Source organism: Camelus ferus, chromosome 27 (genome assembly GCF_009834535.1).
Source record: "Camelus ferus isolate YT-003-E chromosome 27, BCGSAC_Cfer_1.0, whole genome shotgun sequence".
Taxonomy (NCBI): Eukaryota; Metazoa; Chordata; class Mammalia; order Artiodactyla; family Camelidae; genus Camelus; species Camelus ferus.
Window position 1 is genome coordinate 8,213,696 of NC_045722.1, and position 17,916 is coordinate 8,231,611.

Genomic DNA, 17,916 nt, shown 5'->3' on the forward strand with positions numbered 1-17,916 from the left:
GGACGGTGTCATAACATAACCCAGAGGGGGGCCAGTCGATAAGCAAAGAAAAGCAGCTTCCAGAATATTTCCTTTGTTCATTCACCGTAGCATAAGCCAAAGGTGCCCAGAACGGTGGCCTTGCCTGGAATAATTTGTGATCCACACTGTTTCCATGACCTTCCTCGGGTTTCCCCCACTTTTGCTTCAGTTAACAGAACAGTGATGAGTAATTTTATCTTACTTCACTATGACATCAACTGGCACATCTCCGAACAAAGACTCGTCTGCTGACGGCCCTTCGGGGGCGGGGTGTGTTTATATTTATGTCTTGTTTACTCTCCTCCTCTGTGGATTGTGGTTTTCCGGGAGAGAAGTTGATTCCACTTCAGGAGAAAATGAAAAATCCAATTGTTCAATGCATGATAAATCCCATTTCCTCTCCTGATTTCAAAAGATGAGTTGTTCAGTCACGTGCTGGGGGGATCATCGTTGCAGAAACACGAGGCTTCTGATATTCGTGCCTGTTTCTGCGGGATCTTTGCCTGCCGTTTTTACCTTTTTATTTTAATGACATTAATCTTTTCTGTCATTGGATTCACTTCACCAGAGCATCTGTCCATGTTCATTGATTGATCATTCAGAGCTTTACAAACAGGCCCCACCATTCACTTGCTCACTTGCCACTCACACACCTCTGCTTCAGACATACTGAATTATGTATCGCCCTCCAGGTGCGCTGGGCTCCCCCGCCCCCACCACCGCCAGGCCTTCGCACATGCTGCTGGCTTTGCAAAGAATGCCTTCCTTTTCCTTATCTGCCTGGATTACTCGTCTACGTCATTGAAGCACAAGGATAGCCCTGCCTCTTTCTCCTGGAAGCCTTCACAAGCTCCTCCCTGAGATGGTTAGGTGTCCCTTTGCTGGTTAAAGCCGTCTCCATTCACCTCTGTCACGGGCTATCATAACTGCTGCTTGTCTGAAGACTCCTTGCAGACACGGACTCTGGCTTTGCATCTTATTCATCCTTGTATCACCAGAGCCTTCACGGCACAGAGTAGTGGCCCAATAAATACACATTAAATTAAAATCTGCCACCTCCTCCATGAAGACTTCCTAGATTCTTCCAACCTGCAAGGCATTTCCAACTGTGGGCTTCCTCTGTACTCTATCTGTGCCTCTTTTTACCCCCATCCCTTTCTCATTGTCCATTCTACTGGCAAACCTCCTGGCACTTAGGAAGTGGTCACTGAAAGAAAGTTAGTTAAAAACTGAGCTGAATTTGAAAGAGTCATTCTGGAATATTCTGTATACCAGGACAATTTTTTTTTTTTTGTCCTTACATTTTTTTTGTGAAACCAGTATGCCTGAGAATCCAGGGCAGAACATTAATTCTGCGATTCAGTCATCTGTCGGTAATATCTCCATCTTTCACTGGTTGTAGCTGTCATTGTTTTGAGGGCCATAGAATTTTAAAGGTCTAGAATTTGAGAGCTGGCATGGATTTAAACAGTTATCGAGTCCTTTGAAAGGTTTTTTAGTCTTTTTAAGTCATCTCGTGTTATAGATTGGGAAACCAAGGTCTTGAAAGACAGAATCAAGGCAAGTCAACAGCCAATAAAGCAGGTTTCACCTACATTCACCCTCTGTATACAGCCATAGTGAGGTCTGACCAAGCTATAATACAGAGCAGTGTTTGATCACTGAGTCTCATATGCAGGGAAATGAATAAGCTTTCATGACTGAGTCAGGAGGAGAGCATCGCTTCCCCCTTCCACTGTTGAACTGCAAAGCTCACCCCTTCAGGAAGTCTGAACCAGCCCAGGATACTGGGTCAGTGCTCTGAACAGGGGAACCAGAAGCCTCGAGAAATACTTGGCCTTAACTACACCCTTGGTCTGCTCCTGGCACCCTCCCCTTGTCATTGTTGAGGCCTGAATTGGTGGAATAATCCTTAAATGATGAGGGAGTGGTGAGTATTCAGGAAGGACATTCAGAAAACATGTACTGAATTCAGCAAGTTTTTGTTATTTTTACCAGGCTGGAAGGTCCATAAGGACAGCAGACTGACCCCCTAGTGTCCATAAGGCTGATGCCTCACACCCAGTAAATACTGCCCAGTACACATTGTTGGGTTGAAATTAAGCCAAGTATGTTCACTAACCACCTTGTTTGTCAAAACTGGAGTGATACAGAGACGATCGCAAGGTCCTCACGCTAGGATAAAATGCAAATCCATAAAGGAATACACACATAACACAGAAAAATAATGCAAAAACCTGAAAAGGAAGAATATACACCAGTCTCAGGCTGGTGGTTGCCACAGGGGCCAGGACTGGAGGTACAAAGAAAATCTATCATGTTCTATTTCTTAATCAAAAAAGAAAATGAAGGAAAAACTGTGGCAAATATGACAAAACATATTTATTCTGTGTGATGGGAACATAGGTGTTTTTATATTAACTTCTGTAATTTTCTGAAGGTTTGAGGTTTTTTTTTTTTTTTTTAATAATACTGTAACAGCGTGTTATAAAAGTAACTATTCCTTTAAAGAGTGTTAAGTTTTGTTCTTGCACACAGAACACCTTGATCATGTTGAGGCTTGAGGATTGGTCTTTTGTAGTTTTACCCTACCTTCTATGATGTAGACCTTACTTCTAGTATGTGTTCCTTGCTCGTAGGGTGTGGACTTTCTGGAGTCTCAGTTGAAAGCTCAGGTACTTTACCAGGCTACGTCCTGGCTGCTCCTGAACTTCAAAATCTCCTAGTACTATACAGTTCCTGAAATCTTTGCTCAGCTCGCCGGCTTCCTGGTGACCTGGAGTCTCGTCCTTCTCAGGCACAGTGTAACATGCAGCCAAAGATACGATGAGGAATAAGGGGGGTGGGCTTGGCAGATTTTCTTTCACTTCTTTTCTGAGGCTGTCTTCTCACAAGTACACTGACCCAAACCGCAGCAGCCTTGGCAGCCCCAAACTCCATTGTCTGTTTCCTCCATCCAGCAAGATCCTTGCTTTCTGCTTGGGCTCTGTTTCTCTGCACCCTGATTTGGAGATCATTTCAGAGCTTTAGTTCAACCCTCAGATGTTCTCTTCTACCTTCATACAGAGGCCACAGAAAGCAGAGCAATCAGGAGATAAATTGCATCCTGGAATGCTTAGCTTTCCCAGAATGGCAGTGACCCAAACAGAGAGGAAGAGTATGAGGACTTACACATAATGGGAGTGGTTCCCGTATGTTTTGGAACATCGAGATACTGGAAACATTTGACTATGGCATAGGGAACATGAAAACAAGATCAAAAAAGACAAAACAAACCAGGAGAAACATTCCAGTTGAGTTCTTAAGATTTCACAGTTTAAGCTAGAAGGTTGTGCATTTAAGAGTTACTCTCAGTTTTAAATCTGAGATGGTAAAGTTTCTAGCACAGAATAATACAGAGAGGGTATAAGGGTCAAGTATTCACTCCATCCTCTGAAACAGAAGAGGGTAGAGAGCCTGAAATAGTTTGGAAAACACTTTGGCTTTGCCCAAAATTTGGCAATTAACTCAAGAATGTAAGGACCATGCTGAGTAACAACAAAAAGTCATGGCGAACAGCTGGAAGAGGAGAAGGGAGTTGTTTGTTAAAAACACTGTAGTAATCTTTGACTTTTAAGACTATATAGATGAATTTTGATCTTTCCTAATAGAATAAATAGGACATCGAATTTTAAAAAGAAGTGCAAATCGGGGGAGGGTAAAGCTTAGTGGTAAAATGCACGCTTAGAATGTAAGAGGTCCTGGCTTCAATTCCCAGCTCCTCCACTTTAATTAAATAAATAACCAAATTTACTCCCCTCCCCGAAAAAAATCCAAAAAAATAAAATAATAAAATTTTAAAAACCTAAAAAAAAGTGCAAACAGCCAAAATCACAAGAAAAAGAGAGTTTAAATAAAAGCAGAATTAAACAATTCTAATTACCTTTTTTTTAATCCATGAATCCATGAGCATAACATAGAAGTTAAGCATGGAATAATTTAAATAACCAGCAATTCAAACAATATAAATGTTCCCAAATGGGTGGACTGCTTAAATAAATTATGATGAATTAAAGATTTGTATGGATATGATCCTATTTTGGCAAAAATGTAACTATTTGTACATATAGAAGCGTATATACATATGCACAGTCTCAAAAATATACATTAATTTATTTGTGATGGTTGACGCTATAGGCTGGGATGGTGAGTTTTCTTGATGCTCTTTTACTTTTCTGTCTGTATATATTATAAATGAATATGCACTGCTTTTATAATAAGAACTCCTCCCTCATCAATACCACAAATATCTGGAGTTTTTTAGTATGGAAAATTTTTTCTTATGTGAAACTGTTAATTCATTTTAAGCCATGTGTGCCTATTCTGCGCATGTGTAGGAATTTCACTATTTCAAAATCTGTAAAGTGGGAATAATACCTACCTCGGAGGGTTACTGCTTTACTTGTGTTTGGCGATAAACTCAAGAACTGATAGGTGTTTAAATATATGTATATAAAACTACTGACATAGTTCCTGTTTTCAGGGGCTTACAGTTTGTAGCAGAAAGCTGAATACACCACCCAAGTAGTTATAGAACAAAAGAGAATGTGAGTCATGAAATGAGAGTGCTTAACGTGCCCCAGATTCAGAGATGGGAGAGGTCACTTCCTGCTACTAGGATTAGGGAAGCTGTCATTAAGAGGTGGCCTTTGTCCTGAAGGACTGGACTTTCAGGGGTGGAGGGAAGCTGTTTCTACAGGAGAAAACACACTCTGGTGGGGCTTTAATCGTGAGGGCAAGGCGGATGTGACTTAATCAGGACACTTGGTTGTAAGGGACAGAAACTCAACTCACTTCCCGGTTAAGGCAGGAAGGGAGATTTTTGGCTCAAGGAATCCATAGATTGAACGACCAAAATGTAGAGAGGCCTCTGGAACATCAAGAACTAAAGACTCAAAAGCTGCCAGTATCATCCCCCCTTACACAAAACTGGCCTCCTCAACAGGATAGAAACATGACTGACAAAATTCCTTTTATTTACATCCTACACCTTCTAATACCAGAGAATAAAATCCTAGATGTCTGGTATTTGCTTCAAAATAATAGGGAAGGAGAAGAAGCAGATGGAAGTAGAGCTGCAGCAAGATGGGCCATGAATCGATCATTGTTGAAGCTGGATTTTAGGTGCACAGGGGTTCATTACATGATTCTGTCAACTTTTATATATGTTGGAAATTTTCTTTAAATTATAAAAGAAATCCTGAGAAGGAATGACATTAGCTTGTCTTGACCCTACCTCTGGATGGAGCCATAGTAACCATGGGGTGTGGTGATGTGAGAACTTGGCAGCTCTGGGGAGAACCTCATGACTGGCACTATCAGATAGGAAGGGAGGAGCTGCTCTTGGGGAAAAAAGGGGGTTCTATTTCCTGGGAAAAGAAAGGGAGGAATCTGGGGTAGAGCGTGTCCCCTCCTGGCTTTATTACCTGACCCTCTATCTCCCTCCAGGGCTCTAGGCTCCTATTTCTGAGAATCATCAGACTGTTCCAGCTAGATGTCCCATGTGTAACTCTAACTTGAAATGATCAAAAACTCTTGATCATCTCCTTCCTGCAATGAATGTATTCTTCCCCGACTCAGTCGCTCCAAACAGAAATTTCTGAGTCCTATTCAATTGATCCTGGCTTCCTCCAAATCCCCATACCTCAGTTTTGCCAATTCTGCCTCCAAAACAGTCAACTTCTCCATCCCATCCTCCTAGTCCCCAGCTCCACTGCCCCAATTTAGAATTCTCCCAGCCTCGATTGCTCCAGAGTCCATACTATCTCATACCACACACCACAGCTTCCTACGACACTAATTGAATCAGTTCATCCTCTGCTTCATTGTCCCATGACAACTCGAAGGCATGAGGGTCATTCAAAATCTGGCCTTCAACTGCATTTAAAGCTTCTTGCCCTTTGTACCCATCGGGGGTAAATACACCAGGTACACTTTTCCTTCTGCACTGTTGCATATGCTGCTGCCTCTCTATGAACACATTGGCCAAACTCTATAAAACTGAGCTTAAAACCCACCTCCTTTACTAAAACCTTCCCCAGCAGTACTCATTCCTCCTGCATGCCGTCTCACATACCCCTTGAGTATGGCACTTGTAATCCCACATGGTGATGATTTTTTCACATTTGTGTCCTCCTATCCTGAGGCAGAAACCCAGTTTCAATCATAGTGTGTATTCCCTGCACGTAAAATAACGAGTAAAGGTCTACAATACAGATCCCTCTTGATTATGAGAGATCCTCAAACTCTAGTTTAGCCACTGATTGAAGATTAAACTTTGATATAATCAGCTCCAGTGAAAGAGAAAACTGCCTCCTGACACAACCCATTCTGTATTTGGAGAGCTCTTATATGGTGCTCCCTTAGACTGAGCCTTAAGTCGTCCTCTCTGCCACTAGTCCAGGGTCTAGCCCTGGGAACCTTCTGAAATCAGCTCTCATGTTCTTCAGACTAAGTATCAAATATTCTTTCAAGAAATCCGTAGAAGGCAGGGGTGTGAGAAGCCAAGCCTCTGAGCATGCTTCTGCCTGTCTCGAACGATCTGGACATGTGGCTCTAGAATTGCATGCAATACCCAGGTGTGGTCAGATTGGGAACAAGACATCAACAAGGAAGGAGTAAGAAGGTTCGTGAGTGGTATTGAGGGCACACTTGACATTGCATAACACGGTATAATTTGTCATAGCCATCGTCACTGGCCCAGGACTTATGAGGCCAGGATGTTTGTGTTTATCCAGGGCTGGGGATCGGCAAGGGAAGAGTTATGAAGGATCACAAAGAAGATCGCTCTTGAAATCCATTCCATCCAATTATACCGTCATCTTCACATCATCATCTTGGTCCCCCTGTATCTTAAAGACATTGTACCTTGAAAGTAAATTTATTCAGACTTTCCTCTCTACATTCTCAAGATTTATTGATGTATGATTTTAAAATCTATCCCTTTTCCTTATTTGACACAGCAAAGGATAAGACATTATTCACATTATTTTCTTAATAATATGTTGCTTAAAATTTGATGGACTAGTGATCCCTTTAATAGAGATTGCATAAGAAAACAAAATAAACTTTGTCACATCAGACTTCCAAAAATAAAACGGAACTTCTGAAGTGATGTCTGATTAGGGTTTTCCTGTGAGTGTGTGAGAATCAGGCTCCAAGGCTGGGTGCCATGAAGGAAAGAAATGGACTTCCCAGAGCCCTACTTTTGGCTGGAAGAGTATGCGGGTGGGGCGGGGATGGAGGGGAATGTGTAAAACCCTTCCTTCCTAGATGGACCATTTCAAAGCAGAGAATGGTTGAAATTAAAGCAGGAGTAATTTGTTATAGTCATAAAATTTTTTTTTTCTGACTATCAGACCCTCTAAATAAAACACCTCAACAAAGCCAAACATCGACATTTTTGAAATAGCAAACTGACACTTGACTAGGGAAGGAATGCCCCTCAAGAGGGCTGAGATGACTACTTCTGTCATGGGGACAGTGTGACCAGATCAGAAGGGCTTTTGACTGAATTTAGAAGGAGAGGGGAAACAAAAACCTAGAAAACCTGTGAAACCGGTTACTATGGGAAACAGGTTCAACTTCTGCGGGAAGAGCCACTTGATTCACACGAGAAAATTACTTTGAAGGCGGCTGGGAATGAGACACACCACCTCTGCTGCCTACGTAATAATGCACGTCTCACCGCAAATGATGTGGATGTGGGGCCAGGATACGATGCAGTAAATACAGTCCCGCAAGGATAGGGGGATTTGGTGTGACAGGAGCTCCAGAGAGGACTATGGGGATTGAAAGGGCACATTTTTTTTTTTTTAAATAACCAGTTATAAGGGAAACTGGACTAGTGCTACAGACTCACGAGCGTGACCATATATTGAGGGCAGGCAATGCATTGGGCCCTGGGGGTGTGATGATAATTGAGACAAATGTGGTTCCTGCCTGCATGGAGTTTACAGTCTAGTGGGGTTAAGGGTAGAGAGTACAGCCTAATTAAGGAATTGAGAGAAGTTTCTTGCGAAGTAGGGAGTGCTAAGAGACAAAGCTAGGGCGATAAAGAGCTCAGAGGCCATGTGAAGGAGTTATTCTAATGTCAAGGGGATATCATTGAAGGATTTGAAGCAGGGACACGACATGATGGGGTTTTATGGGGGACAAGAACTGAGGCTGAGACAGTAATCTAGGCAAGAGAGGGTCATAGTCCAGGTTAAGGTATAAGTGGTTTCAACAACAGTTAAGAATTAGGACTGGTAAGACCCGGGTCAACTGGAAATAGAGAGCGAAGAAGAAGAAGGAATGAAAGATAACACTACAGTTTCCGGCCCTGGCTTCTGGGCAGTACCAGCCACTGCACTGGGAATATGGGAGGAGGGGCTGGCCGGGTGGAATGGGGGTCAGAGGAAAACCTGAGCTCAGTTTTATACACGTTCAGTAGAAGGAGTCTGTGGACCATCCAAATGGAGATGTCTGGGAGGCAAGTGGAAAAGCAGTTTAAGATGTGGGGAGAGAAGTGGGCTAGTGTTCAAAATTTGGAAGTTGAGATTATCCAGAGAGAGGCCCTTAAAATGAGATTATGTATTTGCATGTGTCTGTGAGAGTGTGGAAGCAGACTGCCGAGGAGGTACCCATTTCAACACCAATCCCATTCATACTCATTCCAGAATATTTTTTTAAATTTATTTTTATTTTTTCGGCAGGGAAGTAATTAGGTTTATTTATTTAGTTATTTTAATGAGGGTACTGAGGACTGAATATAGGACTTCCTCTATGCTAAGCACTGAGCTATGCCCTCCCTCTTCCACAATAATATTTTTAAATAAATAAATCTACAAAGGTTCAGTGCTCTGGCAGTTTTAGTCTGTCAAATTAAGAACATAATTGTCTTCTTCGGGGCACATGGCAAACATCAAGATCTAAATGGAGAATGGGGATGTCTATTAATATTTCAGCAAAAGTTGATGTCATTATTGTAAACACTGGAGTCCTAGTTATTGATTTAGAAATTACTGACCTTAAAAGTGTACATCACTCATCCCTGATTTTTTCTTTTTTTTTTCATATTTCTTTCTCATCTATTCAGGTTGGGGAAAACTTCTCCTGGCATCTTATGCTCAGATGGATTTGCAGAGGGCCCGAGAAACTGCAGAGGATCCATTCTCTCTTAGAACTGCCAACTGGTGATAAGGTCACATGTCATAAACACACAGACAATGCTCAGGTCAAGAAATTCTCTTGACTCACTAAAATTCTTAAGAGTGCATCTCATCGTCTCCTGGGTTTAAGCTGCGTCTCAGAAATAAGTGGGATGCAAATAATCTGACTTGTCTGTTTGCATAAGATGTCCTTGTCCTGCTTCAGGGCACACCGGACACAGTCATCCCGTAATTACAGGAGAGCTCTCGGGACCAGCTTCAATTAACCAAACTGCTTCTCAGTTATCATTATATTATCCATATTTATAGCATTTGACATTTTCAACAGTGCTCTTTAATCATATTGTATGTGGGTTGCCTTAATCTAAACCTTTCAGCATCCTTGGGATACTGGATGTTCCTGTTCTCTGGATCTTCCAGACGGAAAAAGCAGGCATGGACCAGCATCCAATGAGAGAAACTGAGAGTTACAGTCCCAAGTCATTTGGGCAGGCTCGCGGTAGTTAAGCGTTTACACCAAAACAAAGGGCTGCCGAGTAAGGCTGGGTAGGTCAATGGGATGCGAAGACACTGGACTAAAGGCAAAAAGACACTCTTTAGTTCAAAGGTCTGAGGACTGGACTTGCCTAGCCAGAATGATGGAATCTCTGGAGCCTGGTTGCCACTGTTCTTTCAAGACAAGTGCTGTCATGAGGCTTCTGCCACCTTTAGGCTGAGTTAACTCCGACTTCCTTGCTCCTTCTCCCTTGGGTCTATAGTTTTCTAGAGTCTCTTGGCAGTTCTGCCTCTCTTGGCTGGACAGTGGAACTTGGGGCAAGGAACGTAGGGCTGTCCAAATCCTAAATAGAGAATATTGGCCCCCAACATCTCCCTGCTGACTCCCCCCACAGCTTGAGCATGGATCCCAACGGCAGAGAATCTGACATAAATTTTGTATCTCCTTATGAATGGCTAATATTACCACTCTGATTCGCAGCAGCCCTGCAGAAATACTGATGCTACTCACAACAGACAGCTCTTTTAGTCACATCCAGTTTGATATGCATAGTTTGATAAGTAGATCTATAATTTTCTTTGCTCGGTCTCCCCCGAATCTATGGCAGAATCCATTTAGGAAGGATATCCCTCCGTCATTCCGTAACAGATTCACAGAGAACACAGCTGTTCCTCTCAGCTCTCCAAGATCTTCCTTTCACTGTAAATCACAAATCTTACCCCCAAGTTGATAGATCTAGAAATTATTTGAATACAAGGCTGGATTTGTTAGAAATATATTTGCACTGAATATGAAACCAAGTGGATGATGTTGAATTGTGTGGTGATTTTTTTCTTCTTCTTCTGATTTAATGAACATTATGCTTAGGTTTTGCTTTCTTTCATTAGGTGAGTAATTTTAAAGAAGAATAACCTGTCGGAGATTCCCTCCTACCATTCAGTGTTGGATCAAGCACAGCAGGCTCCTTTTGTAAACATCATCACTCAGCAAAGTCCCTTTTCAATGAATGGCTTTCCTGGAACTTCTGCCGGGTCCTCACTGGTGCTCAGCCTCTGGTTGCACATTGTCACATCCTCCAAGGCAACTTTCCAGACCTCAGCTTTCCTTGTTTCCTCGCTCCACGTGTCTACTTAGGACCAAAAACTCCTAATGTCTTCACCTTTACTCTGTCATTTACAACTGATCTTGCAGGTGAAATGTTGTCTTTGGTCAAGACTAGTTCTCTCTTTGTGCTTTTTTTTTTTTTTTTTTTTTTGGTGGATTTGGGTAATCAGATTTGTTTATTTCTATATTTTTTAATGGCAGCACTGGGGATTAAACCAGGACTTTGTGCATTCTAGGCAAGCACTCTACCACTAAGCTACACCCTCCCCCACCTCTTTGTGCTCTTAATTCTCTTCTGCCCTCCCCCTTTTCTTCCCTCCATTAAGCATCTCCTGAATCTTCAACTTCTTCTCCCTATATCCTTTCCCCTGACTGCAAAAAATATGAAGTCTCTATCTTATAAAAGAAGCACCCTTCCATAAAAACAAAATGTAGTCCTATTTCTCTTCTATTTACCGTCAAATTTCTCTAAACCATATTCTCCACCAGAGTGGTGAGTTGATTCTGTCCTGCCAAAATTCATGTCCACGGGAACCTCAGAAAAAGACTTGACTTGGAAATAGAGTTTTTGAGGAATCCATTAGTTAAGAATCTCTAGATAAAATCATCATGGATTTATGGTGAGCCCTAAATCCAATGACTGTTATCTTTATAGGAGAGAAGAGATGGATATTTGGGAACACAGAGAGACCCAGAGGTGGCCACAGGAAGATAGAAGCAGAGATTGGAGTTTCGCTGCCACAAGCCAACAAATGCCTGGGACCTCCAGAAGCAAGAAGAGGTAAGAATTCTTCTCTAGAGTATTCTGACGGTGTGTGGCTCTGACAACACCTTGACTGGAGACTTCTAGCCTCCAGAACTGTAAGAGAATACATTTCTGTCATTGTAAGCCTCCCAGTCTGTGGCATTTGTATGGTAGCCCTAAGAAAGTAATGGAACCCACTTCTTCCTCTTCCTCACCAGGTGCTTGATCAAGAAGAGTAACTAAAACTTTATTGATCACCTAATAAATTCCAACTTCTTCATACATGTACCTCATTTGATCTTTAGCTTCTTAGAGGTAGTCTCCACTATTATTCAAATTTATACAGATGAGGTAACCAACTTTGAGTAATTCAATGAAGATCACACAGCTAGTAAGTGGTAGAATGAGGGTTCAGGCTCCATGGTCTGAACTCTCAGTCATAACAACTGGCCACTACATCATCCTCAGTTCCTTGCAATTTGGCTTCTACTCCGTTGAACATGTTCTCTCAAAAGATAACACTGGTTTCCCAACAGTTAAACCAAATGCCTTTATCTTCCACTCTGTGACATTGGATATGTTGTCCCCTTCTCTTTGTAACTCTTCCCTTGGCATTGAAAGGTACTAGTTTCCTTCTCTACCCTAATTCTTCACTGATGTCTTTATTGGCTCCTCTTATTCCGCAATCCCTAAATTTAAATATTTCCTAGTGATGTCTGCTTGGCTTTCTTCTACCTCTGCACTCTCTTCCTCAGAGAGATCACCCATCTCCATGACTTCAGCCATCACTTCTATCTCAATAACTTTCCAAAATACGCCCCCAAATTTTGCTCTTTTGGGGGCTTCAAATCAGCAAGCTTCTTCTTATTGATGTCCTCTTAGCTGTCCCGCAGTTATCCTATCTCTAGGTTTGCTCTGATTATGAGACCATTATCTTCCTGGTAATCAAGGCGCATGGTCACATTTGACCGTCCCACTGAGACAGTTTATGAATCATATTGATTCTGCCTTTTCAGTCTCTTGCAAACTCTCCTCTCCATCCTGCTATTAATGGTTGGGTGAGACTTTTTTTTTTTTGCCTCTCACTTGGTTTGTTGCAAGAGACTCCCACCTGTTCTGCCTTCATTGTCCCTGTCTTCAATCTATCCTACACACTGTTGCTTCTGGTGTATTTCTGAAACATATGTTTCTTCTCTGATTGAAAATCCCACATGGGTCTCCATTCCCTGGAGAAGTTCAAAGTGCTGACCCTGACATTCTGTAATCCTCCAAAATTTAGTCCCAATGTGTATAATTCAATCTTATAGTATATCTCTTAGCCCCACCCAAGTATTCCCTAGAGCAATGGTTCCCAATCTTTTTGTCACTATTGTTTCCCCTTCCAGTCTTTTTAGACATTCCCCCCACCCCCAATTATCCCACCCCATGAAATTTTAATAGCACAGATAGAGTATGTATTTGTCATGTTCTGTGGCCCTTTGGAGTGGAAAGCCACAAACCATTGTAATAGCAAAGATTGTTTTGGCCCCTCCAAGACCCGTTTTCATACCCTTGGAGGTGATACCACTCCACCTCAGGAACGGAGAATGCATGCCCTAGAGGGAATGTGAACTTTGGAATCAGAACCAGACTCGTATGTCTCCTCTGAGATGTACAAGTTATGTGGCTATGGAGATTCTCAACTTCTTTGGTCTTCAGGGTTCCCTGTGCTGGCAGTGAGCCTCCTTTAAGACTGCATCACAAACCAACTTCTGTCCTGTCTTATTTCCTTCACAGGTGTTAATCCCAAGAGCACCCTCTGGCAAACTTCCTACATGCTAATCTCCATCTCAGTCAGCTACCTAGGGAACATGACCTGTGACAATTCCCTATTCACTGCCTGGCCTGGAGGCAGGGCTCCATAAATGTGAATTCTTTCCCCCCAGATTCTGATCAGCTTCCCAGGTTGCCACTCAAGCTGCCTGTCCCTATATGTTCTGGATATTTCCTCTTGCTCAAGTCACCTTCTCCTTGATGTCTTTCTTGACTGCCTACTTGAAGCAGGGTGGTGGAGGGGCGTATAACTGCGTCCTTGATGCCCCACTGCATTTTCTATTTGCCTCTGTTAGCACTTGCCTGACTGTCCTGGCACAGAACAGGAAGGGCTGCTGAGTGACTAAGCAAGTTCTGCCTGTCTAGCAGGACATTCTCCTGTTGTCAGAAGCTGCATCAACCCTCTTGTGCCCAACCCAGATCAGAGAACGTGTATCACTTCTAGGTTCCAGGTCCTGCCCCACTAAATCCATTTACCTAAGGAGCACAAGGTTCCAATTTTGTTAGAGGTCATGATGTGGAAGGAATGGAAGATATCAGGTAAGATGGCTCTTTGGGACACTAGTCCACCATCTTCTTGGTCTGTTGACTTCCCAGATAAAGTTGCTATTCCTTGCCCCAACAACTGTCTCTCGATTTATTGGCCTGTGGTGCGGTAGGCAGTATGAGCTTAGACTTGGTAACAAAAACAGTTTTAAAAATGATGAGATCTTGATATCTCAGCTCTACTGATCTGCATGGCACAGAGTAGAAGCTTATGAATAGTTTGTTAAGTATTTGATCTAACCAGGGAAGGGAGTTAGCAAAGTGGGCACACAGAGGGACAACAGTTATGGGAGGGTGTGTGCATATTAAGTTGCCAACGAGAACATTATTGATATGATTCACTGTCCATAAAACCAAGCTCAGGACAAGCATTCTGGGCTGTCCGATCAAAGGAGTGGGTAACACGAGAATCTAATAAGTTCCATGGGAGGGAAGAAGAGGGGTGAATGAAGAGGAAGTTGTAGTCAGGGAAAGGAATTGCAACCTCCCAGGGATGACACGGTGTCACTTGATAAGAAGGTCCAGGTGGTGACAACGTTTAGGGGTAGTTCAGAGAAGTAAAAGGTCAGGAGAGATGAGGCAAACAGAGAAGTGTGAGGTCAGGCTCTTCACTGGGGGGCGGGGGTCATCTCTGTAAGTACCGCTTGCATCATTAGGGAGGAGCAGGCAGAGAAGAAGGGAGGGGGAGAGAGGAAGAGAGTAAGCCCGCTGCAAAAAAACACTGGAGAACAGAAAAGCCCATCTCTGGGCTAGGCAGGTACCAATACCGAGAAAGGCCAAGCAACCAGATAATATGGACTCCAAGGCGGGGCCGTGGAGGGAGAGAGAGAGAGAAAGATCCTTGAGGGTGGGGTGGGGTGTAGGTTATCTTGTTCATCTTTGTATTTCCTGCAGAAACCACAGTTCTGGCACATAGTAGGTCTTGGTAGAGCTCTGCTTAATTCCCTTGTAGTAACAATATTTTGTTTTCATGTGACGGAAAATTATTTTATATTTGGGGTGTTAATATTTGAAGTATCTTAAAGTAGCCAGACGAACAACTTCATTATTCTAAGGCACTGTTTTTCCCCCTGTCTGGTTTAAAGTGATGTTTATTATTCCCATTTAATTATAAAATAACACATGCCCCAAACTTTAAGAATAGATACATCTACCCAAAAAAACCAACCAACCAAACCAAACCAAAATCCCCGTAATCTCATTGGCCAGTGACTTTTTTTCCTGGGCCTAAACTTTTAAAGTATATTTTTCTATTGTTGTACATATTTCTGTTGTTTTCACTCAACGTATTGTGCATATGATAAAAAATACAGCTCTTTCATTTGGGCTTTAATGGCACATATGGGTCTATTGTCTAAATGCGCTATCATTTACTTCTTTAGACTTTGATGTTCTCAGTATTGTTTTGTTTTGCTTTGTTTAAACTATGCTGTCATCAACATCCTAGTATTTAAAATCTATGTGCAAAATGAATGATTTCCTTAGGCTACATCTCAACCTGAGTTACTTGATTATAAGTTCGACATGTTTTTAAGCATTTTGATATATATTGTCACGTTTCCTTCCAGAAAGTTATACCAATTAATATTTCTGCCAGAAAGCTGTATCTGAGAGCTTACTTTTCTACATCTTGTCCAACTGAGCACTAGTATTTTTTATTCCTTTTTTTTTTTTTAAATTGGCAAGAAGGTTAAAACTACATTTGAAAAATTTGCTTCTTAAAAACTGAATCTAAATCTTTTCTCATATACTTATTGGCCATTTGTACTCCTTTTTATAAAATGCTTTTTCAGACATTTTGTCCATTTTCCCCACAGGGGTATTATGTCTTTTTTTTTTTTTTTTAATGAACTTATAGCAAATATTTTGGTCTAGTTTGTTTTTCAAAGTCCTAAACATTTTAAAATGTAATTTTTTTATTAGTAAAAATTTCAAATATATACAAAAGTAGAGAGAATAGTATATCAAACCCCCATGTCAACTCAACTCCCAGATTCAACAATTACCAACTCATGGCTAATCAATCATGTTTTTTTTTTCTTTCTTCTTCTTTTCTTTTTTTTTTTTTTTTTTGCAGCAAATTATCAACATCATATTATTTCATCTGTAAATATTTCAGTACACAGAAGACTGAAAATTACATAGTCAAATCACCAATTTTTTCCTTTGTGATTTCTGCCTTTGTTATTAAACTCAAAATAGCACAAAAATTTTCATCTATAGTTTCAGTTGTCTTTTTGTTTCACTTAAAAATGTTTTTTGGTTTTTTGGTCCATCAGAATTGAACTTTATTGTTTTTTTCAAATATTTAACCAGTTATCAAAATAAGTTAATATATCTCTACCGATTTGAAGTATCAACTTTACCCCAAGTGAAATACACACAGCTAGATCTGTCTGGTCTTCTGCTGGTATTACTGTCTTCTCCTTTGAGTATATACTTAATATTCATTACTGTTAACTTCATGGAATAACACTGTAGAACAATCATTCATGTACACTCTTTTCATATACAACTATCCAAAATTCTGGAAAAAAAACCCCTTAAAATTGAAGCCACGGTATTGTTTGTTATCACCTTAAAATTACATTTGCAAGCTTAGCGTATAAAATGTTGTTCCTTCCCATTTTCTATTAAAAAAAATAACCTATTCTACTACATCTTTGCATATTAAAAAAAAAAGAGTGCGATTAGAAATGACCAGAAATTGAATTCCAATCAACTTAACAAATATGTTGGAGTTCCTGTTCCATGCTAGGACATCATGTTTGGTGCTGATTGTACACGGAAAAGCACGGTGGACACAGTTTCCATCTCTAAGTAGCTTACCAAGTCCAAATTCTGTGATCAATTTCAGGGGCTCTGGGCTCCTGTTAGGAATCCATGAATAAGCGATAGGGTGACACGAGTAAGAAACGCAGGTTTGAGCACATAATCATCCAGGCAAAGAATGGAACTGTGAGAACATGTATCCGTGGGTGGCTGGTGTTTTATTTCTTTCAATCTTTATCTCGGCAGTGCTTTCTCAGCATTTCATGGATCTCCGAGCTCTCCCCAGCTGGGTTCCAGTGACCTCATTTACAACACTTCTGATAAGCACCCTCGGGCTGAGAAAGGTTCTGGGAAAAGATACTTTGCCTCCAAAAGCTTTTAGTTGAGTGGTGGGTCCCTTACCCTAATTAACACGGGCATAGATTTTCTGGAATAGCTTCAAAATGTCTTCCACATATACTCTTTTCAAAATTATAAGCTTGATTTTCTTCACATTTCAGGTGTGTTTAATAGGTATCTCCTCAAAAATCTACGCCATCTTTAGTTATACTTTAATATTTTTTTTTAATGGGAGAAAGGCAGGATTTAGGCATAACAGTTTCATTGTTGATCAACAAAATATTCTTTGACTTTATTGAGAAAGCAGTTAAGAATGATGTAAGATCTTCTGCTTCAATTCCTGCATCAGATTCCCAATCACTGCATTAGGCTACAGGTAACAAAATACTCAACTACACTTCCATCAAGTGACTTACTGTTCTCACATAACAAGAAGCCCAGGTGAAGGCAAAGCTGGGCAGCTATTCAGCAATGCCAGGAAGCAACTAGACTTATATCTTTCTTCTTCACAATCTTCAGCTATGTAATTCAGCCTCGTGGTGGCAACGTGGCTCCTGTAGCTCTAATAATAATAATGCCTGCAACCCAGGTGGGAACAAAGGGAAGGGGCAAAGAGAAACATTCCAGATGAGTCTGGCTCAAGTCTTTCCAGAAGCTCCCCCAAAGCTCTCCACTTAGAGACTATTTGCCAGAACTGTGTCCTAAGGCCATCTTCACAGCAGGGGATGCTAGATAGACACTCTGCATCTTAACTGGGAGCACCATCACGCAGGACAAAACCTGAGCTCTCTTGATAAGAAAGACAGGGGGAATGCCACAGCTCCTTAGCCAGAGGGCACGTGTAGTCTACTCCTGCAGGGTGATGTGGCATGTGCTTTGTATCGCTATAT

The 17,916-nt window shown here is 41.4% G+C and overlaps 1 long non-coding RNA gene across 1 annotated transcript; it reads left to right on the forward strand.

Moving 5' to 3' along the window:
• The first annotated feature begins 10,369 nt into the window (after positions 1-10,369).
• LOC116660147 lies at positions 10,370-16,122 on the forward strand. Its single transcript, XR_004315515.1, has 3 exons — positions 10,370-10,899; positions 11,468-11,593; positions 15,993-16,122. It is a non-coding gene; the product is annotated as an uncharacterized LOC116660147 (long non-coding RNA).
• The last annotated feature ends 1,794 nt before the right edge of the window (positions 16,123-17,916 follow it).